Consider the following 14281-nt stretch of genomic DNA (forward strand, 5'->3'; position numbering starts at 1 on the left):
AGCAACGATTACAATTTCCAAGCTATACATATACCGTATACTGCCTTGTATATATTTCCTGTTATTGCCTAATTTAGTCAGCGATATCGGACCACACGTTGCACTGTACTATGTGGAAATATTACTATTTATGTAAAACTATTGATGAACTGTAAACTTTCGTCAGTACGCAATTCGATAAAGACTTGCGGCTTCTCGGGCTGGTGCGAATATTTCAATGTCCCTATGTGCCAAACCGTTGGTTTGTGACACACCTTTACGCGACCCTCGCTCGCTGCGCTCGCTCGAAAACTATAGCCTAACCTAAAACCAATCCCTCTTGCGTTCGTTATTCGATAAGGCGGCGACTTATTTCAAATTTGCTAACGTGTCGGATCGGTTGTGAGGTTGGACTAGATTTTTACGAGCGAGCGGAGCGAGCGAGCAACGATTACAATTTCCAAGCTATACATAACTTATATTACCTTGCATATATCTCCTGTCATTGCCTAATTTTGTCAGCGATTTCGGACCACACGTTGCACTGTACTATGTGGAAATATTACTATTTATGTAAAACTATTGATAAACTGTAAACTTTCGTCAGTACGCAATTCGATAAGGGCTTCCGGCTCCTCGGGCTGGTGCGAATATTTCAATGTCCCTATGTTCCAAACCGTTGGTTTGTGACAAACCTTTGCGCGACCCTCGCTCGCTGCGCTCGCTCGAACACCATAGGCTAACCTATAACCAATCCCTCTTGCGTTCGTTATTCGACAAGGAGGCGACTTATTTCAAATTTGCTAACGTGTCGGATCGGTTGTGAGGTTGGACTAGATTTATACGAGCGAGCGGAGCGAGCGAGCTACGATTACAATTTCCACGCTATACATATACCTTATATTGCCTTGCATATATTTCCGGTTTTTGCCTAATTTAGTCAGCGATATCGGACCACACGTTGCACTGTACTAAGTAGAAATATTACTATTTATGTAAAACTATTGATAAACTGTAAACTTTCGTCAGTACGCAATTCGATAAAGACTTCCGGCTCCTCGGGCTGGTGCGAATATTTCAATGTCCCTATGTTCCAAACCGTTGGTTTGTGACACACAATTACGCGTCCCTCGCTCGCTGCGCTCGCTCGAACACCATAGGCTAACCTAAAACCAATCCCTCTTGCGTTCGTTATTCGACAAGGAGGCGACTTATTTCAAATTTGCTAACGTGTCGAATCGGTTGTGAGGTTGGACTAGATTTTTACGAGCGAGCGGAGCGAGCGAGCAACGATTACAATTTCCAAGCTATACATCTACCTTATATTACCTTGTATATATTTCCTGTTATTGCCTAATTTTGTCAGCGATTTCGGACCACACGTTGCACTCTACTATGTGGAAATATTACTATTTATGTAAAACTATTGATAAACTGTAAACTTTCGTCAGTACGCAATTCGATAAAGACTTCCGGCTCCTCGGGCTGGTGCGAATATTTCAATGTCTCTATGTGCCAAGCCGTTGGTTTGTGACACACCTTTACGCATCCCTCGCTCGCTGTGCTCGCTCGAAAACTATAGCCTAACCTAAAACCAATCCCTTTTGCGTTCGTTATTCGATAAGGCGGCGACTTATTTCAAATTTGCTAACGTGTCGGATCGGTTGTGAGGTTGGACTGGATTTTTGCGAGCGAGCGGAGCGAGCGAGCTACGATTACAATTTCCAAGCTATACATATACCTTATATTGCCTTGCATATATTTCCTGTTATTGCCTAATTTTGTCAGCGATTTCGGACCACACGTTGCACTGTACTATGTGGAAATATTACTATTTATGTAAAACTATTGATAAACTGTAAACTTTCGTCAGTACGCAATTCGATAAGGACTTCCGTCTCCTCGGGCTGGTGCGAATATTTCAATGTCCCTATGTGCCAAACCGTTGGTTTGTGACAAACCTTTACGCGACCCTCGCTCGCTGCGCCCGCTCGAACACTATAGGCTATCCTAAAACCAATCCCTCTTGCGTTCGTTATTCGACAAGGAGGCGACTTATTTCAATTTTGCTAACGTGTCGGATCGGTTGTGAGGTTGGACTGGATTTTTACGAGCGAGCGGAGCGAGCGAGCTACGATTACAATTTCCAAGCTATACATATACCTTATATTGCCTTGCATATATTTCCTGTTATTGCCTAATTTTGTCAGCGATTTCGGACCACACTTTGCACTGTACTATGTGAAAATATTACTATTTATGTAAAACTATTGATGAAATTTAAACTTTTGTCAGTATGCAATTCGATAAAGACTTGCGGTTCCTCGGGCTGGTGCGAATATTTCAATGTCCCTATGTTCCAAACCGTTGGTTTCTGACACACAATTACGCGTCCCTCACTCGCTGCGCTCGCTCGAACACCATAGGCTAACCTAAAACCAATCCCTCTTGCGTTCGTTATTCGATAAGGCGGCGACTTATTTCTAATTTGCTAACGTGTCGGATCGGTTGTGAGGTTGGACTAGATTTTTACGAGCGAGCGGAGCGAGCGAGCAACGATTACAATTTTCAAGCTATACATATACCTTATACTACCTTGTATATATTTCCTGTTATTGGCTAATTTTGTCAGCGATTTCGGACCACACGTTGCACTCTACTATGTGGAAATATTACTATTTATGTAAAACTATTGATAAGCTGTAAACCTTCGTCAGTACGCAATTCGATAAAGACTTCCGGCTCCTCGGGCTGGTGCGAATATTTCAATGTCCCTATGTGCCAAACCGTTGGTCCCTCGCTCGCTGCGCTCGCTCGAAAACTATAGCCTAACCTAAAACCAATCCCTCTTGCGTTCGTTATTCGACAAGGAGGCGACTTATTTCAAATTTGCTAACGTGTCGGATCGGTTGTGAGGTTGGACTGGATTATTACGAGCGAGCGGAGCGAGCGAGCTACGATTACAATTTCCACGCTATACATATACCTTAAATTGCCTTGCATATTTTTCCGGTTTTTGCCTAATTTAGTCAGCGATATCGGACCACACGTTGCACTGTACTAAGTGAAAATATTACTATTTATGTAAAACTATTGATGAAATGTATACCTTTGTCAGTATGCAATTCGATAAAGACTTGCGGTTCCTCGGGCTGGTGCGAATATTTCAATGTCCCTATGTTCCAAACCGTTGGTTTGTGACACACAATTACGCGTCCCTCACTCGCTGCGCTCGCTCGAACACCATAGGCTAACCTAAAACCAATCCCTCTTGCGTTCGTTATTCGATAAGGCGGCGACTTATTTCAAATTTGCTAACGTGTCGGATCGGTTGTGAGGTTGGACTGGATTTTTACGAGCGAGCGGAGCGAGCGAGCAACGATTACAATTTCCAAGCTATACATATACCTTATATTACCTTGTATATATTTCCTGTTATTGCCTAATTCTGTCAGCGATTTCGGACCACACGTTGCACTGTACTATGTGGAAATATTACTATTTATGTAAAACTATTGATAAACTATAAACTTTTGTCAGTAGGCAATTCGATAAAGACTTCCGGCTCCTCGGGCTGGTGCGAATATTTCAATGTCCCTATGTGCCAAACCGTTGGTTTGTGACACACCTTTACGCGTCCCTCGCTCGCTGCGCTCGCTCGAAAACAATAGCCTAACCTAAAACCAATCCCTCTTGCGTTCGTTATTCGATAAGGCGGCGACTTATTTCAAATTTGCTAACGTGTCGGATCGGTTGCGAGGTTGGACTAGATTTATACGAGCGAGCGGAGCGAGCGAGCTACGATTACAATTTCCACGCTACACATATACCTTATATTGCCTTGCATATATTTCCGGCTTTTGCCTAATTTAGTCAGCGATATCGGACCACACGTTGCACTGTACTATGTGAAAATATTACTATTTATGTAAAACTATTGATGAAATGTAAACTTTTGTCAGTATGCAATTCGATAAAGACTTGCGGTTCCTCGGGCTGGTGCGAATATTTCAATGTCCCTATGTGCCAAACCGTTGGTTTGTGACAAACCTTTACGCGACCCTCGCTCGCTGCGCCCGCTCGAACACTATAGGCTATCCTAAAACCAATCCCTCTTGCGTTCGTTATTCGACAAGGAGGCGACTTATTTCAAATTTGCTAACGTGTCGGATCGGTTGTGAGGTTGGACTGGATTTTTACGAGCGAGCGGAGCGAGCGAGCTACGATTACAATTTCCAAGCTATACATATACCTTATATTGCCTTGCATATATTTCCTGTTATTGCCTAATTTTGTCAGCGATTTCGGACCACACTTTGCACTGTACTATGTGAAAATATTACTACTTATGTAAAACTATTGATGAAATTTAAACTTTTGTCAGTATGCAATTCGATAAAGACTTGCGGTTCCTCGGGCTGGTGCGAATATTTCAATGTCCCTATGTTCCAAACCGTTGGTTTCTGACACACAATTACGCGTCCCTCACTCGCTGCGCTCGCTCGAACACCATAGGCTAACCTAAAACCAATCCCTCTTGCGTTCGTTATTCGACATGGAGGCGACTTATTTCAAATTTGCTAACGTGTCGGATCGGTTGTGAGGTTGGACTAGATTTTTACGAGCGAGCGGAGCGAGCGAGCAACGATTACAATTTCCAAGCTATACATATACCTTATACTACCTTGTATATATTTCCTGTTATTGCCTAATTTTGTCAGCGATTTCGGACCACACGTTGCACTCTACTATGTGGAAATATTACTATTTATGTAAAACTATTGATAAACTGTAAACTTTCGTCAGTACGCAATTCGATAAAGACTTCCGGCTCCTCGGGCTGGTGCGAATATTTCAATGTCCCTATGTGCCAAACCGTTGGTCCCTCGCTCGCTGCGCTGGCTCGAAAACTATAGCCTAACCTAAAACCAATCCCTCTTGCGTTCGTTATTCGATAAGGCGGCGACTTATTTCTAATTTGCTAACGTGTCGGATCGGTTGTGAGGTTGGACTAGATTTTTACGAGCGAGCGGAGCGAGCGAGCAACGATTACAATTTCCAAGCTATACATATACCTTATACTACCTTGTATATATTTCCTGTTATTGCCTAATTTTGTCAGCGATTTCGGACCACACGTTGCACTCTACTATGTGGAAATATTACTATTTATGTAAAACTATTGATAAGCTGTAAACCTTCGTCAGTACGCAATTCGATAAAGACTTCCGGCTCCTCGGGCTGGTGCGAATATTTCAATGTCCCTATGTGCCAAACCGTTGGTCCCTCGCTCGCTGCGCTCGCTCGAAAACTATAGCCTAACCTAAAACCAATCCCTCTTGCGTTCGTTATTCGACAAGGAGGCGACTTATTTCAAATTTGCTAACGTGTCGGATCGGTTGTGAGGTTGGACTGGATTTTTACGAGCGAGCGGAGCGAGCGAGCTACGATTACAATTTCCACGCTATACATATACCTTAAATTGCCTTGCATATTTTTCCGGTTTTTGCCTAATTTAGTCAGCGATATCGGACCACACGTTGCACTGTACTAAGTGAAAATATTACTATTTATGTAAAACTATTGATGAAATGTATACCTTTGTCAGTATGCAATTCGATAAAGACTTGCGGTTCCTCGGGCTGGTGCGAATATTTCAATGTCCCTATGTTCCAAACCGTTGGTTTGTGACACACAATTACGCGTCCCTCACTCGCTGCGCTCGCTCGAACACCATAGGCTAACCTAAAACCAATCCCTCTTGCGTTCGTTATTCGATAAGGCGGCGACTTATTTCAAATTTGCTAACGTGTCGGATCGGTTGTGAGGTTGGACTGGATTTTTACGAGCGAGCGGAGCGAGCGAGCTACGATTACAATTTCCACGCTATACATATACCTTATATTGCCTCGCATATATTTCCGGTTTTTGCCTAATTTAGTCAGCGATGTCGGACCACACGTTGCACTGTACTATGTGGAAATATTACTATTTATGTAAAACTATTGATAAACTGTAAACTTTCGTCAGTACGCAATTCGATAAGGACTTCCGGCTCCTCGGGCTGGTGCGAATATTTCAATGTCCCTATGTTCCAAACCGTTGGTTTGTGACACACAATTACGCGTCCCTCACTCGCTGCGCTCGCTCGAACACCATAGCCTAACCTAAAACCAATCCCTCTTGCGTTCGTTATTCGATAAGGCGGCGACTTATTTCAAATTTGCTAACGTGTCGGATCGGTTGTGAGGTTGGACTAGATTTTTACGAGCGAGCGGAGCGAGCGAGCAACGATTACAATTTCCAAGCTATACATATAACTTATATTACCTTGTATATATTTCCTGTTATTGCCTAATTTTGTCAGCGATTTCGGACCACACGTTGCACTCTACTATGTGGAAATATTACTATTTATGTAAAACTATTGATAAACTGTAAACTTTCGTCAGTACGCAATTCGATAAAGACTTCCGGCTCCTCGGGCTGGTGCGAATATTTCAATGTCCCTATGTGCCAAACCGTTGGTCCCTCGCTCGCTGCGCTCGCTCGAAAACTATAGCCTAACCTAAAACCAATCCCTCTTGCGTTCGTTATTCGATAAGGCGGCGACTTATTTCAAATTTGCTAACGTGTCCGATCGGTTGTGAGGTTGGACTAGATTTTTACGAGCGAGCGGAGCGAGCGAGCAACGATTACAATTTCCAAGCTATACATAACTTATATTACCTTGCATATATCTCCTGTTATTGCCTAATTTTGTCAGCGATTTCGGACCACACGTTGCACTGTACTATGTGGAAATATTACTATTTATGTAAAACTATTGATAAACTGTAAACTTTCGTCAGTACGCAATTCGATAAAGACTTCCGGCTCCTCGGGCTGGTGCGAATATTTCAATGTCTCAATGTGCCAAGCCGTTGGTTTGTGACACAACTTTACCCATCCCTCGCTCGCTGCGCTCGCTCGAAAACTATAGCCTAACCTAAAACCAATCCCTCTTGCGTTCGTTATTCGATAAGGCGGCGACTTATTTCAAATTTGCTAACGTGTCGGATCGGATGTGAGGTTGGACTGGATTTTTACGAGCGAGCGGAGCGAGCGAGCTACGGTTACAATTTCCAAGCTATACATATACCTTATATTGCCTTGCATATATTTCCTGTTATTGCCTAATTTTGTCAGCGATTTCGGACCACACGTTGCACTGTACTATGTGGAAATATTACTATTTATGTAAAACTATTGATAAACTGTAAACTTTCGTCAGTACGCAATTCGATAAGGACTTCCGGCTCCTCGGGCTGGTGCGAATATTTCAATGTCCCTATGTTCCAAACCGTTGGTTTGTGACAAACCTTTGCGCGACCCTCGCTCGCTGCGCTCGCTCGAACACCATAGGCTAACCTAAAACCAATCCCTCTTGCGTTCGTTATTCGACAAGGAGGCGACTTATTTCAAATTTGCTAACGTGTCGGATCGGTTGTGAGGTTGGACTAGATTTATACGAGCGAGCGGAGCGAGCGAGCTACGATTACAATTTCCACGCTATACATATACCTTATATTGCCTTGCATATATTTCCGGTTTTTGCCTAATTTAGTCAGCGATATCGGACCACACGTTGCACTGTACTAAGTAGAAATATTATTATTTATGTAGAACTATTGATAAACTGTAAACTTTCGTCAGTACGCAATTCGATAAGGACTTCCGGCTCCTCGGGCTGGTGCGAATATTTCAATGTCCCTATGTTCCAAACCGTTGGTTTGTAACACAATTACGCGTCCCTCGCTCGCTGCGCTCGCTCGAACACCATAGGCTAACCTAAATCCAATCCCTCTTGCGTTCGTTATTCGACAAGGAGGCGACTTATTTCAAATTTGCTAACGTGTCGAATCGGTTGTGAGGTTGGACTAGATTTTTACGAGCGAGCGGAGCGAGCGAGCACCGATTACAATTTCCAAGCTATACATCTACCTTATATTACCTTGTATATATTTCCTGTTATTGCCTAATTTTGTCAGCGATTTCGGACCACACGTTGCACTCTACTATGTGGAAATATTACTATTTATGTAAAACTATTGATAAACTGTAAACTTTCGTCAGTACGCAATTCGATAAAGACTTCCGGCTCCTCGGGCTGGTGCGAATATTTCAATGTCTCTATGTGCCAAGCCGTTGGTTTGTGACACACCTTTACGCATCCCTCGCTCGCTGCGCTCGCTCGAAAACTATAGCCTAACCTAAAACCAATCCCTCTTGCGTTCGTTATTCGATAAGGCGGCGACTTATTTCAAATTTGCTAACGTGTCGGATCGGTTGTGAGGTTGGACTGGATTTTTGCGAGCGAGCGGAGCGAGCGAGCTACGATTACAATTTCCAAGCTATACATATACCTTATATTGCCTTGCATATATTTCCTGTTATTGCCTAATTTTGTCAGCGATTTCGGACCACACGTTGCACTGTACTATGTGGAAATATTACTATTTATGTAAAACTATTGATAAACTGTAAACTTTCGTCAGTACGCAATTCGATAAGGACTTCCGTCTCCTCGGGCTGGTGCGAATATTTCAATGTCCCTATGTGCCAAACCGTTGGTTTGTGACAAACCTTTACGCGACCCTCGCTCGCTGCGCCCGCTCGAACACCATAGGCTATCCTAATACCAATCCCTCTTGCGTTCGTTATTCGACAAGGAGGCGACTTATTTCAAATTTGCTAACGTGTCGGATCGGTTGTGAGGTTGGACTGGATTTTTACGAGCGAGCGGAGCGAGCGAGCTACGATTACAATTTCCACGCTATACATATACCTTATATTGCCTTGCATATATTTCCGGTTTTTGCCTAATTTAGTCAGCGATATCGGACCACACGTTGCACTGTACTATGTGGAAATATTACTATTTATGTAAAGCTATTGATAAACTGTAAACTTTCGTCAGTACGCAATTCGATAGAGACTTCCGGCTCCTCGGGCTGGTGCGAATATTTCAATGTCCCTATGTGCCAAACCGTTGGTTTGTGACACACCTTTACGCGACCCTCGCTCGCTGCGCTCGCTCGAAAACTATAGCCTAACCTAAAACCAATCCCTCTTGCGTTCGTTATTCGATAAGGCGGCGACATATTTCAAATTTGCTAACGTGTCGGATCGGTTGTGAGGTTGGACTGGATTTTTACGAGCGAGCGGAGCGTGCGAGCAACGATTACAATTTCCAAGCTATACATATACCTTATATTACCTTGTATATATTTCCTGTTATTGCCTAATTCTGTCAGCGATTTCGGACCACACGTTGCACTCTACTATGTGGAAATATTACTATTTATGTAAAACTATTGATAAGCTGTAAACTTTCGTCAGTATGCAATTCGATAAAGACTTGCGGTTCCTCGGGCTGGTGCGAATATTTCAATGTCCCTATGTTCCAAACCGTTAGTTTGTGACACACAATTACGCGTCCCTCACTCGCTGCGCTCGCTCGAACACCACAGGCTAACCTAAAACCAATCCCTCTTGCGTTCGTTATTCGATAAGGCGGCGACTTATTTCAAATTTGCTAACGTGTCGGATCGGATGTGAGGTTGGACTGGATTTTTACGAGCGAGCGGAGCGAGCGAGCTACGGTTACAATTTCCAAGCTATACATATACCTTATATTGCCTTGCATATATTTCCTGTTATTGCCTAATTTTGTCAGCGATTTCGGACCACACGTTGCACTGTACTATGTGGAAATATTACTATTTATGTAAAACTATTGATAAACTGTAAACTTTCGTCAGTACGCAATTCGATAAGGACTTCCGGCTCCTCGGGCTGGTGCGAATATTTCAATGTCCCTATGTTCCAAACCGTTGGTTTGTGACAAACCTTTGCGCGACCCTCGCTCGCTGCGCTCGCTCGAACACCATAGGCTAACCTAAAACCAATCCCTCTTGCGTTCGTTATTCGACAAGGAGGCGACTTATTTCAAATTTGCTAACGTGTCGGAACGGTTGTGAGGTTGGACTAGATTTATACGAGCGAGCGGAGCGAGCGAGCTACGATTACAATTTCCACGCTATACATATACCTTATATTGCCTTGCATATATTTCCGGTTTTTGCCTAATTTAGTCAGCGATATCGGACCACACGTTGCACTGTACTAAGTAGAAATATTATTATTTATGTAAAACTATTGATAAACTGTAAACTTTCGTCAGTACGCAATTCGATAAGGACTTCCGGCTCCTCGGGCTGGTGCGAATATTTCAATGTCCCTATGTTCCAAACCGTTGGTTTGTGACAAACCTTTGCGCGACCCTCGCTCGCTGCGCTCGCTCGAACACCATAGGCTAACCTAAAACCAATCCCTCTTGCGTTCGTTATTCGACAAGGAGGCGACTTATTTCAGATTTGCTAACGTGTCGGATCGGTTGTGAGGTTGGACTAGATTTATACGAGCGAGCGGAGCGAGCGAGCTACGATTACAATTTCCACGCTATACATATACCTTATATTGCCTTGCATATATTTCCGGTTTTTGCCTAATTTAGTCAGCGATATCGGACCACACGTTGCACTGTACTAAGTAGAAATATTACTATTTATGTAAAACTATTGATAAACTGTAAACTTTCGTCAGTACGCAATTCGATAAGGACTTCCGTCTCCTCGGGCTGGTGCGAATATTTCAATGTCCCTATGTTCCAAACCGTTGGTTTGTAACACAATTACGCGTCCCTCGCTCGCTGCGCTCGCTCGAACACCATAGGCTAACCTAAATCCAATTCCTCTTGCGTTCGTTATTCGACAAGGAGGCGACTTATTTCAAATTTGCTAACGTGTCGAATCGGTTGTGAGGTTGGACTAGATTTTTACGAGCGAGCGGAGCGAGCGAGCAACGATTACAATTTCCAAGCTATACATATACCTTATATTACCTTGTATATATTTCCTGTTATTGCCTAATTTTGTCAGCGATTTCGGACCACACGTTGCACTCTACTATGTGGAAATATTACTATTTATGTAAAACTATTGATAAACTGTAAACTTTCGTCAGTATGCAATTCGATAAAGACTTGCGGTTCCTCGGGCTGGTGCGAATATTTCAATGTCCCTATGTTCCAAACCGTTGGTTTGTGACACACAATTACGCGTCCCTCGCTCGCTGCGCTCGCTCGAACACCATAGGCTAACCTAAAACCAATCCCTCTTGCGTTCGTTATTCGATAAGGCGGCGACTTATTTCAAATTTGCTAACGTGTCGGATCGGTTGTGAGGTTGGACTGGATTTTTGCGAGCGAGCGGAGCGAGCGAGCTACGATTACAATTTCCAAGCTATACATATACCTTATATTGCCTTGCATATATTTCCTGTTATTGCCTAATTTTGTCAGCGATTTCGGACCACACGTTGCACTGTACTATGTGGAAATATTACTATTTATGTAAAACTATTGATAAACTGTAAACTTTCGTCAGTACGCAATTCGATAAGGACTTCCGTCTCCTCGGGCTGGTGCGAATATTTCAATGTCCCTATGTGCCAAACCGTTGGTTTGTGACAAACCTTTACGCGACCCTCGCTCGCTGCGCCCGCTCGAACACCATAGGCTATCCTAATACCAATCCCTCTTGCGTTCGTTATTCGACAAGGAGGCGACTTATTTCAAATTTGCTAACGTGTCGGATCGGTTGTGAGGTTGGACTGGATTTTTACGAGCGAGCGGAGCGAGCGAGCTACGATTACAATTTCCACGCTATACATATACCTTATATTGCCTTGCATATATTTCCGGTTTTTGCCTAATTTAGTCAGCGATATCGGACCACACGTTGCACTGTACTATGTGGAAATATTACTATTTATGTAAAGCTATTGATAAACTGTAAACTTTCGTCAGTACGCAATTCGATAAAGACTTCCGGCTCCTCGGGCTGGTGCGAATATTTCAATGTCCCTATGTGCCAAACCGTTGGTTTGTGACACACCTTTACGCGACCCTCGCTCGCTGCGCTCGCTCGAAAACTATAGCCTAACCTAAAACCAATCCCTCTTGCGTTCGTTATTCGATAAGGCGGCGACATATTTCAAATTTGCTAACGTGTCGGATCGGTTGTGAGGTTGGACTGGATTTTTACGAGCGAGCGGAGCGAGCGAGCAACGATTACAATTTCCAAGCTATACATATACCTTATATTACCTTGTATATATTTCCTGTTATTGCCTAATTCTGTCAGCGATTTCGGACCACACGTTGCACTCTACTATGTGGAAATATTACTATTTATGTAAAACTATTGATAAACTGTAAACTTTCGTCAGTATGCAATTCGATAAAGACTTGCGGTTCCTCGGGCTGGTGCGAATATTTCAATGTCCCTATGGTCCAAACCGTTAGTTTGTGACACACAATTACGCGTCCCTCACTCGCTGCGCTCGCTCGAACACCACAGGCTAACCTAAAACCAATCCCTCTTGCGTTCGTTATTCGACATGGAGGCGACTTATTTCAAATTTGCTAACGTGTCGGATCGGTTGTGAGGTTGGACTAGATTTTTACGAGCGAGCGGAGCGAGCGAGCAACGATTACAATTTCCAAGCTATACATATACCTTATATTACCTTGCATATATTTCCTGTTATTGCCTAATTTTGTCAGCGATTTCGGACCACACGTTGCACTGTACTATGTGAAAATATTACTATTTATGTAAAAACTATTGATGAAATGTAAACTTTTGTCAGTATGCAATTCGATAAAGACTTGCGGTTCCTCGGGCTGGTGCGAATATTTCAATGTCACTATGTTCCAAACCGTTGGTTTGTGACACCCAATTACGCGTCCCTCACTCGCTGCGCTCGCTCGAACACCATAGGCCAACCTAAAACCAATCCCTCTTGCGTCCGTTATTCGATAAGGCGGCGACTTATTTCAAATTTGCTAACGTGTCGGATCGGTTGCGAGGTTGGACTAGATTTATACGAGCGAGCGGAGCGAGCGAGCTACGATTACAATTTCCACGCTATACATATACCTTATATTGCCTTGCATATATTTCCGGTTTTTGCCTAATTTAGTCAGCGATATCGGACCACACGTTGCACTGTACTATGTGAAAATATTACTATTTATGTAAAACTATTGATGAAATGTAAACTTTTGTCAGTATGCAATTCGATAAAGACTTGCGGCTCCTCGGGCTAGTGCGAATATTTCAATGTCCCTATGTTCCAAACCGTTGGTTTGTGACACACAATTACGCGTCCCTCACTCGCTGCGCTCGCTCGAAAACTATAGCCTAACCTAAAACCAATCCCTCTTGCGTTCGTTATTCGATAAGGCGGCGACTTATTTCAAATTTGCTAACGTGTCGGATCGGTTGCGAGGTTGGACTAGATTTATACGAGCGAGCGGAGCGAGCGAGCTACGATTACAATTTCCACGCTACACATATACCTTATATTGCCTTGCATATATTTCCGGCTTTTGCCTAATTTAGTCAGCGATATCGGACCACACGTTGCACTGTACTATATGAAAATATTACTATTTATGTAAAACTATTGATGAAATGTAAACTTTTGTCAGTATGCAATTCGATAAAGACTTGCGCTTCCTCGGGCTGGTGCGAATATTTCAATGTCCCTATGTTCCAAACCGTTGGTTTGTGACACACAATTACGCGTCCCTCACTCGCTGCGCTCGCTCGAACACCATAGGCCAACCTAAAACCAATCCCTCTTGCGTCCGTTATTCGATAAGGCGGCGACTTATTTCAAATTTGCTAACGTGTCGGATCGGTTGTGAGGTTGGACTGGATTTTTACGAGCGAGCGGAGCGAGCGAGCAACGATTACAATTTCCAAGCTATACATATACCTTATACTACCTTGTATATATTTCCTGTTATTGCCTAATTTTGTCAGCGATTTCGGACCACACGTTGCACTCTACTATGTGGAAATATTACTATTTATGTAAAACTATTGATAAGCTGTAAACCTTCGTCAGTACGCAATTCGATAAAGACTTCCGGCTCCTCGGGCTGGTGCGAATATTTCAATGTCCCTATGTGCCAAACCGTTGGTCCCTCGCTCGCTGCGCTCGCTCGAAAACTATAGCCTAACCTAAAACCAATCCCTCTTGCGTTCGTTATTCGACAAGGAGGCGACTTATTTCAAATTTGCTAACGTGTCGGATCGGTTGTGAGGTTGGACTGGATTTTTACGAGCGAGCGGAGCGAGCGAGCTACGATTACAATTTCCACGCTATACATATACCTTAAATTGCC

This window comes from Bombus terrestris, unplaced genomic scaffold, assembly GCF_910591885.1.
Source record: "Bombus terrestris unplaced genomic scaffold, iyBomTerr1.2, whole genome shotgun sequence".
In the NCBI taxonomy this organism is placed as follows: domain Eukaryota; kingdom Metazoa; phylum Arthropoda; class Insecta; order Hymenoptera; family Apidae; genus Bombus; species Bombus terrestris.